Source organism: Mirounga leonina, unplaced genomic scaffold (assembly GCF_011800145.1).
Source record: "Mirounga leonina isolate KUSES-001 unplaced genomic scaffold, KU_Mleo_1.0 Mir_91, whole genome shotgun sequence".
NCBI classification, from domain to species: domain Eukaryota; kingdom Metazoa; phylum Chordata; class Mammalia; order Carnivora; family Phocidae; genus Mirounga; species Mirounga leonina.
The window spans coordinates 38070105-38087551 of NW_023270839.1; the positions used below are offsets into that span (position 1 = coordinate 38070105).

The following is a 17447-nucleotide window of genomic DNA, read 5'->3' on the forward strand; positions in this document are numbered from 1 at the left end:
CCTTCCCTATGCTGCCCCCAGATCGGGGAGTGGGGAGCGGGGTCCACCCTCTCTGAGGCCCAGGAAGGAGGAGGATAGGAACAAAGCCGAGGCCCAATATTCGCAAGGAAAAGGAGGCCGATGGGGACCCCTGGAATACCTGGTGAGTGGGCAACCACCTGTGTCTGCTGCCTGGGGTTGAAAATAAGACCTGAAGTCTTGATGTGAAGATTAAATAAGATATGTATAAGCTATTTGTAAATGTTCAAACATCGGGCACTTGTTAATTATTGAAAATGCGGAGTGTTCAGCACAAAGGAGGGAGTAATTATGGCTTCTCTGTGTTCATATGCTAAATCAGATTAGTGGAAAACCAAAACTTTCTTCTTCCTTCCTTCCTCCTTCCTTCCTCCTTCTTTCCTTTTCTTCCTCTCTCCTTCCCTCCCTCGCTCCCTCCTTTCTTTCTGTCTTCCTCAAACAGTACCAGAACTAGGCTAAGTAATTGAGATAGCGATATTAATGAGACAATGGCTCTTCCTAGCTGCTCCATCTGCCAGGGAGCACTTACAACTGGTCTTCCAACCTAAGTGCCAAAAGGAGGGGAAAAAAAAGCAGGAGAGAGCCCAGCTCTGCCTGAGCGGTAATGAGTAGGTGGTAGTACTACCAAATAAAATAATAGTACATCAAATCTGATTTCGTATTTTAAAATACTTCCAATTTATTTCAAATTAAAATTTGAATGTAGCAGGGCACCTGGGTGGCTCAGTTGGTTAAGCGACTGCCTTCGGCTCAGGTCATGATCCCAGGGTCCTGGGATCAAGTCCCACATCGGGCTTCTGGCTCAGCAGGAAGCCTGCTTCTCCCTCTCCCACTCCCCCTGCTTGTGTTCCTGCTCTCACTGTCTCTGTCTCTGTCAAATAAATAAATAAAATCTTTAAAAAAAAAAAAAATAAAACCTTTTAAAAAAAATTTGAATGTAGCATGGGACATACTTATGCTAAAATAATTGCTCCATGATTATCTCAAATTCACATTTAACTGGGCACCCTGCATTTTCGTTGTTAGTAAATCTGGCAGTTGTAGGAGTACGGGGATGTTAGAAGAATTGATCTGAATACAATTAAATTGCTGTGGCCAGTTCAGAAAGCTGCAGGGGGGTGGGGGATGAGGGACGGGACGGGGTGGGGGGGGTGGGAGTGGAGGGGTGGAATTGGGTTGTTGACTTGAGTTAAATGGAAAGGAATGGAATTTCATTGTTAGGGTGGAATAGAATACATTGGGGTCAGCTGAGTTAAGAGTCAGGCAGGAGACCCAGCTCCTTCTCCTAATCGACGTTGTGCACTTGGCTTACATCGAGCTCTATGGTAAGCACTGGGCATGCCTTCTCCCCTTGCACCCACTCAGAGCAAGGACCAGGGTGAAGCAAGCATCCCCTTTTGCCTAGGATGCAAAACTTACAGGGACACTCATGCTGAGGGCCATGCAAGTGTGTCCTCTCTCCAGCTCTGCGTCCCTTTCACAAGCCACAGCCCCATTTAGAGCTAAGAAAGCTGAGGCTTAGGAAGCCTTAGCAATGCGTCCAGATTCAGTAAATTTGTCAGCAGCAGAGTCAGGAGGCAAACCCAAAATGTCTGTGCCCATAACCCCCTCCATGTACTGTCTCTTTGAGTGGAGAGATGAGCCAGTCTGCCCTCCAGCCCACGCTTCATACACATGATTTCATTTGTGTGGAATGGAATTCACATGACATGTTTAATCCAGAATGAGCAAAGCCTCTCTACATAGGACAGAATGGAGAGAAGTAACCTGCCTTTGGGGGTGAGGGTGGGGTTTATAAATCCTTGCAACTCTGGCTATCCATTAGCATGCCTGGAAAACTTTAAGAAACGCTAGCCCCACCACAGATCTCTAGCATATAGCATCCACAGCATGGATATTTGTAAGCCCCCCGCCCCAGGTTGAAACCTTCAAGGTTGAAAATCACACAGACCTTAGACTCCTGAATGCCTAGCTGATGAATTAACAGACATAAACTCCAACTCTGAAGAGAGATTGTTTCTGCTTTCCCACTGGGCCCCCCCCACCAAAGGCCTGAGAATTTTCAGGGACCAAGTGGGACAGGCCATGGTTTGCTGCGTGAAAGGGAGGTTGGGAACATGCTGAAAGCTGGGGACCTTTGGCCTTCCTGTGTCCTATAAACAACGAAGGCAAGAAGATAGCAAGATGGGTGTTTAGATCCCAAACAGGCTTGTTTTAGTGTAGACAAGACATTTTTTTTAGTCCTGAATTTGGGGGTGGGGCCAAGGAGACAGGTAGAAATATTACTAGTTCTATTATCTTGCAGCTCTGATGATACTCTCTTAGTAGAAAGTCTCTGTCTTGCCTCCTCATCCCTGAAGCGGCCTCACTCGTACACCCAGGACGAGAAGGGATATCTGGAGTTGCATAGAATCTTGTGTCCTGTCATGAGGAGTGAGAGGGTGCAGGACCCAGGTGCAGGAAGGAGAGGTTTTCCATGTGCTCGGGCTCAGCCCAGAACAATCTGAGGGGCCTTAACAGGTCACTTAACCTGCTTGAGCCTCAGTTTTGTCATCTACAAAATGAGGACAATGATTCCTCCTCTGCCTACTTCTTAGACTTGGTCTAAGCAGATTTAAAGGGGATACTAGGGGCGCCTGGGTGGCTCAGTCGTTAAGCGTCTGCCTTCGACTCAGGTCACGATCCCAGGGTCCTGGGATCGAGCCCCGCATCGGGCTCCCTGCTCGGCGGGAAGCCTGCTTCTCCCTCTCCCACTCCCCCTGCTTGTGTTCCTGCTCTCGCTGTGTGTCTCTCTCTCAAATAAATAAAATCTTTTAAAAATAAATAAAAATTAAAAATAAAGGGGATACTAGTTTCAAGCCATGCTTGGGAAATGTGGACACTTCATGTAACTACTAATTTTTATGGTTCAAATTAGAATTTCGTATGTCAACTCCAGGCCCTCATGGAAGGCTATAAATATCTGAAAACCTGAAAGGACTTAAAAAAAATCTTCGATAGTATTTCAGACTCTATCTGTAAGCCTTTTAGTTATAGAACCCGTAATCTATTTTTCTATGTACTCTATATAGATACTCAAAGTTTGCTACTTGAGGAAGTTTCCATAAATCATTCTAACTTAACATTTCCAGGGACTTAGTACCATACTCTGCAGGTGTTTTCAAGGACCAGAAACAATAGCATCACCTGGGAGATTTTTAGAAATGCAGACTCTTAGGCTCTGCCCCAGTCCTGTGACTCAGAATCTACATTTCGACAAGATCGCCAAGTGACTCGATGTACCTTTCAGTGTGAGAAACCTTGTTCTAGTCACTAACTACAGAGTTTGAGAAAAGCTATGGGAAGAAATGATTCCTCTACCTGGGATGTCAGAGAAGCACTCACTCAGAAAAGCTTCCAGACCCTTGTGTCGGGAGGCTTTCTTAAACCTACAGGGAGGGCAAGCGCCCCAGTGTGGCACGGTTTCTCCAGAGGCAAGAGAAGAGGTGAGAAAGGGAAACCAAAGGCAACCATGATGAGTGCCAGGCTCTGTACATGCAACCACCTGCAAGACAGACTTCATTACCCCATTTCCCAGATGAAGGAGCTGAAGTTGATAAAAAGTGAGCAACTCTGGGTGTCTGCGTGGCTCAGTCGGTTAAGTGTCTGCCTTCAGCTCCAGTCATGATCCCAGGGTCCTGGGATCGAGCCCCGCATCGGGCTCCCTGCTCGTCTACTCTCTGTCTCTATGGATATGCCTATTCTGGAAATTTCATTTAAATGGAATCCTACAACATGTGGTCTTTAGTGACTGGCTTCTTTCACTTAGCAGATGTCCTCGAGGTTCATCCCTACATTAGCATGAAGGACTTTATTCCTTTTTATTGCCACATAACATGCCATTGTATGGATATAGAACATTTTGTTTATCCGTCCATCAGTTGATGGACATGGAGTTTTCCACTTTTTGGCTATCTTGGATAATGCTGCTATGAACATTGGTGTGTGATTTAGTGGATGTATGCTTTCAGTTCTCTTGGGTATATACCTAGGAGTGGCATGTTCTAGGTCTTACAGTAACTCTATATTTAACTTTTTCAGAAACTGTCAAACGGTTTCTGGAGAATCTTTTCACTATTTTGATACTATATTGGATTTGAACAAGATCAGAGTTTAAAGAGACTCAGGGAGCCACAAAACTAAATAGACAAGAAATAGAAATGATTCCATTAACTTTAACCCAAACTATATCTGCAAAGTAGGCAAAAAAACAAATTTGACCAGAACGCAGGAAAGCCAGTTGTCTAAGGGCCTGTGACTGTTGTTGACAGAGCACAGGACCCTGGGCACCTGGGCCCAGTCCCCACTTGCACTAACCCACTGTGTGACCTTGGGTAAGAGCTTTCCTCTTCTGGCCTCCATTTTCTCCTCCACACACTGAGAAGTTATATCTGAATGTTCTCACTCCCTGTAGTCCTGTGTCCATCTTTGGCCTTCCCTTAGCTCTGTGGCTCATGCTTATGTAATTGGGAGTTTTTCTGATATATTCACCCTCAGGCTCCAGAAGCCTCAGGGGATTGCTGGAATTACAGGTACTCCGGAGGACCTTTCAGGAATGGTAAGTCAGGAGGGTTTTCCACTCGTGTGCTCAACGGCAAGCAAAGTCTGCTACCACAGGGACAGAAGACAATCAGCACTGTGGACTAAACAATGTGGGCACCCAGTTCCTGCATACTGTGAAAATGAGGATGGAATCCACCTGCACTGAAAGAATAAAACCGTAGCAACCACCTCACCAAACTTCACATGTTTAAGCTTTGTTTGTGAAAAATAATATTTATTACATGTTATTCATTATAAAAGTTAAAACACAGAAAAACGATGATGAAAAGAAAAAGCAGGGACACCTGGGTGGCTCAGTAGGTTAGGCATCCAACTCTTGATTTTGGCTCAGGTCACGATCTCAGGGTCCTGAGATTGAGTCCTGCGTTGGGCTCTGTGTTCAGCAGTCTGCGTGGGATTCTCTCCCTCCCTCCCCACCTCCCTTTCTCCCTCTATAAGAAAGAAAAAGAAGGATAGAGAGGAAGGAAGGAAGGAAGGAAGGAAGGAAGGAAGGAAGGAAGGAAAGAAGGAAAGAAAAAATCAAGCATAATACTACTACCCAAAAATAACCACAATTTACAATTTAATGTTTGTTCTTCTATTAAGATCTTTGTACTTTTAATTATTAACTTGGTATTATACTCTGTAGTTTTTAATTTTTTCCACTTATTCCATGTCATTAATGAGTCATCAGGGACTTGATTTTAACGATTACGGACTATTCCTTTGTATAGGTACACTATTGTTTATTTAACCTTTCTTTCATTATTAGATATTTGGGGGGGGGGGGGGGGGGGGGAGGTTCCTAAGCTTTGTCTCTGAAAATAAACAATGTCCATCTTTGGGAATCCCAAGCACCCTGGCATTCAATGCCTTTCACGATTTAACTCCTGCCTGTCTACATCCTCAGCTGCCCTAAGTCTCCGATGCAGGCCAGATGTTTAGTCTATATGCACTGACGGACCTGTGCTGGGTGTTCAAAGGGGGTGTTAAACTGATCAGAAGCCACCTCTAACTGTTGGCCTGGGCAACAACCCCTCCCCCTACCTCAGGGGCCCATCCCAGTCCCTCCCCAGGAGCCTTGCCCAAACGCAACACCTGAGACTCACCTGGCCAGTAATCCTCAGGACTGGTCAGTGCCTGCCCTTTACCAGTGTGAACTCTGGACCTTCCCACCGTCCCCAGGGCGAGCCCACAGTCTGTGCTGCTTCCTCCATCTGGAAAGCAGTTCTCATTCTTCTGCCTCTGGCTACATTTTACCAGTCCTTCAAAACCTGATTCAGGTCACCTTCTCCATGAAACTTTATCCAGCTACTCCAGCTTAGTTCCCTCTCTTGGTCCTACGAACTCCTCCAGTCTTCTGAGTGTTACTTTATAGTTACTGGTTTCGTCGGAATACTGTTGACGCGGCATTTGCAATTATATTTTGTTCTTTGAATTTTCATGCATGCTCACTTTTCTCCCCAGCCAGCTCCTGCGGCCCTCTGAGACAGGTGTATGTCTCAAACTCCTCCTTACTCTCTGGCGCAGACTGGGCTGGGTTTTACCATCTTGTTGCCTCTTCCTAGACACGCCTGAAAACGACTTCCTCCTCTCCGTTGCTGTGATGTTGGGACCATTTGAGTTCTAACCAAGAAAATGTATGTGGATGAGTGATGCGCCTCTTCAAAGATCTCATGCAAGCCTCCGACCCTCTTTTCTCATTTCACAGGAGCTGGGACGGCAGAGATGGAGGCCTCACAGAGATGGAGGTGGCAACCTCCCAGAGATGGCGGCCGAGAAGGAGGTGGCCCAGGTCCCCGAAGCACCGCACAGAGGACAACGGCTCAGAAGGCCACTGAGCAAGGTGAGCAAGATTAAACCTTTAATGTATTAAGTCACTTAGGTTGGGAGTTTGTTAGTGCCCCCAGCCTGTTTTGACTTGGCGTACAAACTAAGAAAGGTGTTTACATTTTTAAAGGGGTATAAACAAACAAAATGCAAGAGATGTATGTGGCCTGCCAAGCCTAACATATTTGCTCTCTAGCCTTCTAAAGAAAATTTTTGCTGAGCCCTGGAATAACCTATGCCTCTAACATAACCCTCCATGGCATTTGGTGCATACTGCATCCTTCCCAAATACACAATTTGCATAGTCCATGAGGTCATGTACTTTGTTCAGGCTTCATTCATCTCTGCCCCCTTATTGGTATTGTGCAAATAAATGTTGAATGGATTAGGGAATGCAGACATACCTACATCCCTGTGGATGCACTCAATGCTAGCTGTCCTGGAAGGCAGAGGTCACATAAACTTAAAAGTGAAAGGTGTACCAGGTCCAGTTTATACGCCACCTACATTTACTTGGCCCTCTAACCTTCCCTGTTCCAGACCTTGACCCCTCTCCCTGCTTCTTGGCCTGAATGGTCCTGGCAGAGCTCAGGCTGTTTGTGAGCTCCTAAGGTCCCAGCAGCCCCCACTATCCCCCCCACTCCCAAGGCCACGGGTTGCCTCAGCCTCTCCCAAGGACAAGGGCCAGAGTGCTGGACGCTTCCATCCTGCCCACTGCAGCAAGAATCACAGTGGCTCAATGCCCAGACCTGAGCTGACCTGACTCACGGAGGCCTTGGCTCCTCCAGAGGCTGCCTGGAAGCCTCAGGGTGGCACCAGAAGTGCAAGGGGCTCAACACCCCACCTGGCAAACTTTGATTAGCAACAGACAGAAAGTGGGAAGGTGCCAGCAGGGAAGGTGTTCTTGTCTCCTCCGGGGCTCCAGACGGCCTCTCCAGAGAAATCTGGCATGACCCCGCAAGCAACTACCCCACAGCTCAGGAGCACCATCCATCATGTGCCCTTCCATCCTCCCTGCCTCTCTTCCCTCTTCCCCTCCCTCTGGCAGCCCTGGGTGAAGCCAGCCAATAAAGCATCAGTGCATAAGCTTAGCTGCAGACTGTTTTCTGGAGAACTCAAGCTAAGACAAAGGGAAACAGATATGTGTGCATTCCTCTTACGTGCCAAGCACAGTGAACCTTACCTATGTCATCTCCTTTCATCCCTACTCAACCTGGGTCTTCAGGTGAGAAAACTGAGGTACGAAGAAACAAGGCAGCTCTTAACCGGCGGAGATGAAAGGGAACGAGGAAATGGGACGTTCAAACAGGCGAAGGGCGCCAGGCCTCAACCTCACATGTCTACCTTTTGTGGCCCCCTAAGTGTTGTGGTCCTTTGAGGAGCCCGTACTTCCTCATCAGTCCCAAGTTGCAGAGGTTTGGGGCAGCGTCTGACCCAATAACAAGCTGTTGTGAGGGGTCCTCCAAAAGACAATACAGAATCAGGAGGGATTCCAGCAAAGGGGATAGAGCAAGAGGTGGGAGGACAGGTTGGAAAGACTGGCTAGGAAGCGATCATGTGGTTCCTCCAAAAATGAGAGGAGAGGCCTCAGCCCCAGCCACTTAGGCCCAGGGTGAGGCTGGGTGAGGGCAGGAGGGCGTCAGCTGATGGGGAGCTGCTGCCCCTGGAGTCTGCTGGGAGATAAAAGTAGCTCAGGCAGGAGCTGGACACAGCTGAGCAGGGCCGAGGGCCAGGCTGCACCGCCTCTGAGCTGGGCAGGTGGCAGGGAGCTCCATAGCTGGTGTGGAGGCGCCTCCTAGGGGCCTGAGGCCATTGGAGAACGCAGGACACAAGGGCCTTTGAGTGCCAGGCCTACAGCGTCCACCAGCCCTCTTCATGCACAGAGTCTTTCTCTTAGCATCTGTTAGAACTCAAAGCCCTCTGCACTGAGAGGAGACCCACTAGAATAGAAATAATCTCAGGCTTATATTTTATGGAAAGATTCAGGAGCTCGGGAGACAGAAGAGTCCTAAGAAAGACATTTGGAATTTTTTAACTCACAGAAGAAAATGTGGGAGATGATCTTTCTGACCTCAGGTGAAAAATAATTTCTTATTTATTTATTTGAGAGAGAGAGAAAGAGCACACGCGTGCAAATGGGGGGAGGGGCAGAGGGAAAGAATCTCAAGCAGACTCCCTGCTGAGTGCAGAGCCCAACACAGGGCTTGAACTCACCACCTGTGAGATCATGACCTGAGCTGAAACCAAGAGTCAGATGCTCAACCGACTGAGTCACCCAGGCACCCCAAAAAATAATTTCTTAAACAAGATGCTAAAAGGAAAAGGAAAAGATGGAGGTTTACTGCACTAAAATAAGAACATCTATTCATCAAAAACCATCACACACACAGTGGTGAGACAAGCCAGAGACTGGGAGAAGATCACTACAACACATACGACTGGCAAAGAATTAGTGTCCAGAATCTATAAAGGACTGCGACAAATCAATAGGAATAGACAACTTAATTTTTTAAATGGGCAAAAGACATGAACAGGCATTTCAGAGATAAAGACAAAAGGACCACACGCATATGAAAAGATGCTCAACCTCCTTAGTAATAAAGAAATGCAACTCAACCCAAAATGAGCATATACTGGATGGTGCCCCTGAGCTGGCTGTAGCTGGTTACAGGGTCATGTGGGATTTCTGTGGAGAGGCGAGCATCTTACCTGCAGGCACCTTCCTACTTCCTATCTCTTACTAATCAAAATTTGCCTTGTCCACAGTTACCAGGTTGGCGGAAACTTAAAAGACAATCCAGCAGGGGCAGAGATGTAGAACAGTGAGAATTCTCATACACTGCTGGTGGGAGTGTTAAGTAGTGTAACCAGTTGGAACAGAATGACCTTATCTTGTAAAATTAAAGACATACATGCTCTATGAGCCAACACTTTCACTTCTAGAGATACACAAGCTCTTACACATATGCAGTAGGAGACCTATACAAGTATTGTTTCTAATATTCCCAAACTGGAAACAACCCAAATGTCCATTTGCTGTGGGATAGATAAGTAAATGATAGTATACTCCCACCGTGGAATACTATACAGCAGTGAAAATGAATGAACTGCAGCTGCATCTATCAACACAGGGACATCATGGATGCAAAAAGCAAGTTCTAGAAAAATACTTATAATATGATCGATCTCCCTTATAAAAGTTCAGAGACAGGAAAACTAATCTATTTCTTAGGGATAATCTGTATGTGATGCAGCTATTTTTCAAAAGCACAAGAAAGATTGACACAAAGTGAGGATAGCAGAGGAAAGGGGAAGCATCTGGGAAGGACAAATGGAGGCTTCACAGGGGATACTGGGGATTTTTTTTTTTATAGGTCAGTATGTATTTTGTTGTATGAATGAACTGTCCACCAAAAACTCTTTTTTAAGAACAAGAGCTGGGTTTTTTAAGGGCAGTCAGACAAGTCTCAGAGGGCATTTTCTATGTGGCTGATCCCATCTGGATGGGCTGAAGATACAACATCAGAGCTGGGGTGGGGGACGCTAACAGGAACAGGGGGCTTACCCTATGCCAGGGTCCAATATGCACACTCTCAATGGGCATCAAATGCTGCCTTGTCGATAAAATAAGCCAAGAATAGACTGAGGGGCTGAAATTCTGAGTGATCACGAATTAGAACTTATTGCTGTACCCAGTAGTCCCTGTGGGACATTTGTATAGTGCTTCACAATTTACAAAACCCTTTCATATGAGTTAACTCAGTCGGTTACCATAAGCCCCCTGAGAGGTAGTCGGAGAAGGTTATTTTTATGCCTCTTGTAAAGGGAAAAAAGCCAAGTCTCAGAGAGGTGGTGTGACTTGCCTAAGCCCACACAGCCAGCACTAGGTCTTAGAACCTCGGTCAAGTGCTCCATCTGCCATAGCTGCTGTCTCTCCATTCTGAGGGTGGTAAACAGAGATTCTACCACAAATCCCCCCCACCTCCCCACCCCCAAGCCTGCACCATGCCCCTCTCTCCTCCAGCCACACCCTTCCCTGGAATGAGTCAGCCTGCCCTCTCATACCTTCCCACCTGCGAGGACTACCTCTCTTCTCTGGCCTTGAGTTATACTCCCCCGTGTTCCAATCCTTAGGATTCTTCTATTTCTCCTTCCCTAAGGAATTTCTCCAGATGCTTCGTTTCCTTATCTTTGTTAGTCCCTCTCCATGGATTTTGATCTACCTCCCCTCTACATCACAAGTTTGTTGACACCTGTCCAGACTAGAACATCCACGGGGTGGCACGCGGGCCAGTCAGTGTTAAGTATGGCTCTGGAGGGTGCAGTTGTTGTCAATGAAACACGTAGTATGAAAGGTTTGGAGAAGCTTCCAGGTGGACCGTTCCAGGTCCCCAACCCCCCAATCCAACTGCATTTGAGGATCAGTGAGTAACATCTTAGCTGTGGGGGCTGATGGACTTACCTGACCTCTCTGAGCCTCCATTTCCAAATCTATTACTCTACAAGTGTTTTTAAGAAATGAAATGAAGGGACACCTGAGTGGCTCAGTCATTAAGCGTCTGCCTTCAGCTCAGGTCATGATCCCAGGGTCCTAGGACCAAGCCCCGCATCGAGCTCCCTGCTTGGCGGGAAGCCTGCTCCTCCCTCTCCCACTCTCCCTGCTTGTGTTCCCTCTCTCGCTGTCTCTCTCTGTGTCAAATAAATAAATAAAATCTTTAAAAAAATGAAATGAAGCAGTGACTACATAGTATGTGTTAATCAAATGTCAGTTCCTTCTTCATCTAATTGTCCCAGAAAATAGTAGTGAGGTATTAAACCAAAAGCCTTTCTGACAGAGTCAAATTGCTCATCCTCACACAGGCCCAGTTTCTAACATTTCCAGTCTTCTCTCAAGAGAAGGACTTCTGCTCTGGCCAAGTGTTTTAGCTACTGCTCGGGTCCCGATGAGGTGCGGTACTTTGAGTTCCTAGAGAAGAAAGGCCCAGAGTTCTTGTTGGAGGCTATGCAGGAAAAGGAAACCAACTCCCAACACAGAAAGCACTCCCAGAGCTGTGTTCTGGAAATCATCCAGGCTGGGAAGAGGTGGACAATTGGGGGCGGGAGCCTGGAAGGAGAGAATCACAGGTTCATTTATATTCAAATTCAGGACAGATGACAGCTGTGATGGGGTCCAGGAGCTAGAGGTTCTAGCTTCCTGTGTAAGCTTGAAGAAGTCACTTCACTTCTCTGGGCCAGGGCTCTGGGCCATAGCAGAAAGACCTTTCCAACGGAGACACTCAACAATGCTTTGCATCCTTCAGAGTCACCAGGAAACGAAATTAACTCTCCAATCACATAATTTTCATTTGCATTATTGCAACCTGGGCTGATGTCCAATTCTTTTATAAACAGTGGGCAATTATGTCATTTCCACTATTGAGTCAAGCACGGCCAAGGGTGTCACAGAATCTCTTCCCTCACTTAGTAGTTCTGGGCAGCAGAAGAGAATTGCACTCTAGATTCTGGAACCGCTGAGCTTTAGGAAGATTCCAGAAGGAGTTATTAACCCAGTGAATAATGAGGTAAATACCATTCGGACTCCCTAGGCTGCAGTGCTGCCATCTTCTGGTGCTTTTCTGTCTTCCAAGGAAAGAACGAAATGTTTAACTGCAATATGAACAGACATTTCACAAAGGAGCAATTATAAATAATACACATGCAAAAAAGAACCTGCTTACTAGTATCCAAAGAAATGCAGATTAAGGCAAATTTGGGACCCTATTTTAAAATATTAATTCTCAAAAATGTGTTAAAGTAACAATATTCAAATGTACCTGGTGTTGCAACAAAATTGACTCACTTATATAATTTTGGTGGCATTTTAAGTTAGTAATAGCTCTTTGGGGAAGCAATATGGTAACACATAGGATGAACCATATCCATGGTTATCGAAAAGTGATGTAATAAAAATCTACATGAAGAAGTTAACATCAGCAGTTTCTATTATAGAAAAAGAAAAGGAAAAAAATTTGTGTCTAAGTTTAAGGGAATTGCCACATAGATTTTGATAGAGCCACACATTGGTCTCCTATACAGCTATGAAGATAATTATGAAGGTTAACTAGCACCATAGAGAAGTGTTCATTATGAGTGAGCCATAACAAACTTCAAGATAACATCTTTTGCAAAGATACCCTTTACAGCACCTTCACCGTCTCTACAACCAAAAACACCATCACTTACAAGCAGCTTTTTAAAACTCAGCATCTAGAGACGCCTGGGTGGCTTGGTCAGTTAAGCATCTGCCTTCGGCTCAGGTCATGATCCCAGGGTCCTGGGATCGAGTCCTGCATCGGGCTCCCTGCTCAGCGGGGAGCCTGCTTCTCCCTCTCCCTCTGCTGCTCCCTGCTTGTGTGCTCTCTCTCTCTCTCCCTCTCAAATAAAATCTTTAAAAAATAAAATAACAACAACAAAAAAAACCCTCAGCATTTTCTCTTTCCCAGAGTTTCACCGGCAGAATGAGGACATCACCTTAAAGCCACCACTGACACCAGGGCCAGTCTAGGCAGGGAGAACCTTCACTTCCTCAGGCAGCTTCACCCTTAGGGCAGATCTTCACAGGGACACAAGGGCGAGCAGCTCGATGCCCAAAGTCATCTGGATACTAACTCTTCTCACCAGAAGGTGGCAGTCTACACACTTCCTTATGGTGCAGAACCAGCATCTTCCCCAGTTCATCAGTTTAGCAGTGGGCCATGGTGAGGGTGTGACCATGGTGGCCTGAGCCTCAGGCCAAGGTCAGGAGCCAATGGAGGCAATCAATGCTTACTGTGGCTGATACTATGAGAGATGGCATCTCTTTCGTTTTACAGTTGGGAAAACCAAACTTCAGAGAGACCAAGAGACTGCCAAGTCCCCCACCCCTCGCAGAGGAGCGTTGCCCAGACCAGAGCCCAACTCTCCTTACTCCCATACCTACCCTCTTTCCACCATACCAAATGCCCCCCAGCTCCACAGCAGCACTAGTCTGAAAAAGTGGGCAAGGATATTTCTAAACCATTAGTTAAATGCTTTTTATGTCAAATTATAAAATTGATCGTACCCTTTGACCTCGGAACACCACTTTGGGAGATGTATATTTATACATATATAAGACATGATATAAATATATAAATTTTGTATATTATAAAATATAAAAAACAAAACAGAAGTACGTACAGAGATGCTTAGAATTGAGCTTCATATTATAGTTAAAACGGGAGGCAGCCCGAATGCCTGATCCTGGCAGAAGTTGGGGATATTGTACTGTAGTCATTATACGGACACTGGGGAGATCGGAGCTGATGTCTGCCTTGTCACATGGGTACTGTCATGCTGGTTGTTACAATACTGAAATATTTCCATACCAGTTGGCAAAGAGTGGGGCCTGAGTGTCTTCCCACTCCCCAGCCTCCGGGCCTCTCCACTAGGATCCTCCTGGATCTCCCTGTCCAGCAACTAAATGGTGAATGCCTGGCCCAGCAGGACTCTCCAGAACCCTACCCTGTCAGTGGTCAATACACATACTAGAGCCAATATTTTTTAAACCTCCCCCAGGGAAGATTCTGTACATTCACATAAAGGAGACCTTGTTTTGGAATGAGACAAGAGATACAGGGATAGGTAAAGAGAGCAACTATATGATTTAGTAAAAGGAAATAGAACTTGATATAATGAACATAAAGAATAGCAATGAGGCAAATTTATATTTGTATAAAGAAGAGTTTCTGAAAAGCCACAGAGTTTGTAAATATTTGGTAAATGAGTGAATGGGAGATTTGGCAAATATTAACAGTTGTCTACTCAACAGCTTTTCCCCCCTCATTCCTTCTTAAAAGAAAATTGTAATTTTGCTCAATCTCCTCCTATGCTTCTGACAACCAAGTGCTTTGGAGAAGGTTGGGTCCAGATGTCTGGGAAGGGGGGCGGTACAAATCTAAATTGCCTAAGTCAGGCATGGCAGCCCATTTCTCTTGCCAAATGGTAGATTTTGGCACGGGCTGGTCATGCAGTTCTCGCCAGTGAGGTAGAGGGAAGTCAGCTCAGAGGATTCTAGCAAGATTTTCTTTGCCCATGTAAATGGTCCATGGCAAGAGTGTCCCCTTTGTTTCCTTTGAGGATGTCTTGCTTAAAACTGAGGCAAACATCTTGCATCCCCAAAGGGAAAGCTAAGAGAATTCTATAGAACGTGAGTCTTAGCCATGACATCTTTGAGCTGCTAAATTAATCACTCCCAGGACTGTTCTACAGCCTTCTTGTTATTGTTCAAGCCACTTTAGTTGGATTTGCTGGTATTTGCAGAGTCCCACTAGAATGTAAACTATTTGCTCACCACTATATCCCTATTATCTATAACACTGCCTGGTACATAGTAGACCCACCATAAATATTTGTTGAAAGGATAAATGAGTAAAAAGCATCCTCATTGATGTAGGAGGGTGTTAAGTTTTTTGATGGTCTCAGTGTTAGATTTTTCCATTTAATGAATGTTGTTGACTGTCTTTTGTCTCCAGGGCATGAGGGTTATGGAAAGTGGCAGACAGAGCCAGATTGAATCTGGCTCTGCTACTTACCACTCAAGTACCCTTAAGCAAATTGCTCATCTTCGCTGAGCACACGTGGAAAATGAGCACACACGTCTAAATTACAGGGGTGCTGTGAGGCATAGATGAAAAGCAGCCACAGAGCCAGGCGGGTGGAGAGGCTCACCTGGTGTTTGTTCCTCACTTCCCTGTATCTCCACACCTCCAGGTTAGTGGGATGCCAGGATGAATCCGGCCAATTCCCTCCTTGACCCTGAGAAAGGCCTCTCTGGCCAGGAGAAGAATCAGACGAATCAACATATTAACCAGTGACCAATGTTAACAGCACCAGAAATGAGAAAGTGACATCGTATCCATCCTGATAGGACATGCTGAGATGAACACAGCATCACATATGGGATTCTCCAGCCAAATCTGTGCAACATGAACCCATCATGAGGAAACGACCGACAAACCTAAAATAAGGTACTTTCTATAACATAACTGGCCTAGACACTTCAAAAATGTCAATTGTCATGAAAGACCAAAAAAAAAAAGGAAATATTCTAGATTAAATACTAAGAGACATAACTAAATGCAGTGCATGAGCTCGGACTTTCCTTTGCTATAAAGGACTTCATTCAGGTAATTTGTGAAATCTGAGTGAGATCTGTATATCAGGTGGTAATTGATAGTGAAATTAATTTCCTAATTTTGGTAATTGTTCCGTGATTAGATAAGAGAATGTCCTTGATTTTAGAAAACATACACATTGAAGAAGTAGAGGGGTATGATGTAACTCACAAACAGTTTGGAAGAAATAAAATTATACATCTGGATGGATGGATGGATAGAGATAAAAGCAAGTATGGCAAAACATTAATATTTAGGGGACCTGGGTGAACAATGTATGAGAATTCTTTGTACTATTCCTGCAATTTTTCTTTAAGCCTGAAATTATGTCAAATAACATTATAAAAATTTTTAAGCTATAGTAGAGCCAAGCCTGGAAGGGAACTAGGAATTCTGAGGTTGGGAAGGAGGAAAAGGGAATTCCAGGCCAAATGAAGACTTAGGAAAGCATTTGGGAAGCTACTGGACACTGGTGGGCCCATTTCACAGAAAGCTGCATTTGAGCATGTTCTGGAATGAGGTGTCGGGGCGCTTCCAGGCAGACAACAGGAGGAAGACCTTTCAGTCAGGGGCCGGGAAGTATGAAAGAACAGGGCACTGACAGGCAGGAGTTAGGTGTGGCCGAGGCACTGGCAAGAAAGCTGGAGGGGTAGGAATGAATGAAAAGGAATGAATGCCCTGCACAGGCATTGGGACTTTATCCTGAAAGCAGGAAGGGGGCGGTGAACGTTGAGATAGATGTACACAGTGGGGAGGATGAATGGGGAAGAGCAGGACAGAAGCCAGCGAGGCCCAGAACTACTGCAGCACTTGGAGGTAAAAGATGTCAAGGGCTTGAATTGCAGGTTTCCCCAAACTACCCAAAAGTAGAGTGTTACCATGAAACCTTTCATAAGCTAAAATGGGGTAAAGTGAAACAGCGGTTACCATTAATTTATATGGAAAAAAACATTTTGAGCATTCCCAGACCCCAAAAATAAGCTCTTTTGGGCCTTTCTCAGGACACATCTTGCTAACAGAAGCGCAACATAAATCAAGATAAAGCCCAGATGCTCACGGGCACAGTTCAAAGCTATGGCGGCTTGCTGCGGAGATGCTGAGTGCAGTTCCCAGAGAAGGGCCTAGGTGGCGCCACTCTCGCTGCTCGGGCGCAGGCTGCCTCTAAAATGGCTGGCGGCAAAAAAAAAAAAGCACTAAATGCTATTCTCACTTTTCGCATTTTGTCTTACATAAAAATGAAAATCCTCTTTGGACCTCTTTTGGTTTGTGAAAATAGATACTAACGTAGGTCTTTTTTATTTTTTTTATTTTTTATTTTATTTATTTATTTTTTTAAAGATTTTATTTATTTATTTGACAGAGAGAGACACAGCGAGAGAGGAGATACAAGCAGGGGGAGTGGGAGAGGGAGAAGCAGGCTTCCCACTGAGCAGGGAGCCCGATGCGGGGCTCGATCCCAGGACCCTGGGTCCATGACCTGAGCCGAAGGCAGACGCTTAACGACTGAGCCACCCAGGCGCCCCCGTAGGTCTTTTTTAAAAGCAAAGCTGTGTAACACAAACTTTCGAAAACTGGGGGATACCTGTGATGGCTCTGGCCAGAACTAGAAAGGTATTTACATTTAGGTCTCCAGGGGGCAAACTGGAATCCCATTTGGGTGCTCTGATTCCACTTTGCTCTGCATTGCAGAGGCCACAGGACAACCACTTCTCTGGCAAGGGCAAGCTCCCCTCCAGGCTTAGAGGGTGAAGCAGACATGGACACATGGACATTCAGGATGGAGGGCCACTAGCCATCTCATCATAAAAGGCCTTTGCTAAATTCAGAAAGCCACCTACAGTCCCC

The 17447-nt window shown here is 45.7% G+C and overlaps 1 long non-coding RNA gene across 2 annotated transcripts in view; it reads left to right on the forward strand.

The window, feature by feature from the left end:
- LOC118003243 overlaps positions 1 to 15215 on the forward strand; it is a 72432-nt gene extending 57217 nt beyond the window's left edge. For both annotated transcript variants that reach the window (XR_004677295.1, XR_004677296.1), the window contains exons 2-3: positions 6311 to 6445; positions 15199 to 15215. This is a non-coding gene — a long non-coding RNA (uncharacterized LOC118003243). The remainder of the gene's footprint in view (positions 1 to 6310; positions 6446 to 15198) is intronic.
- Positions 15216 to 17447: the final 2232 nt, after the last annotated feature.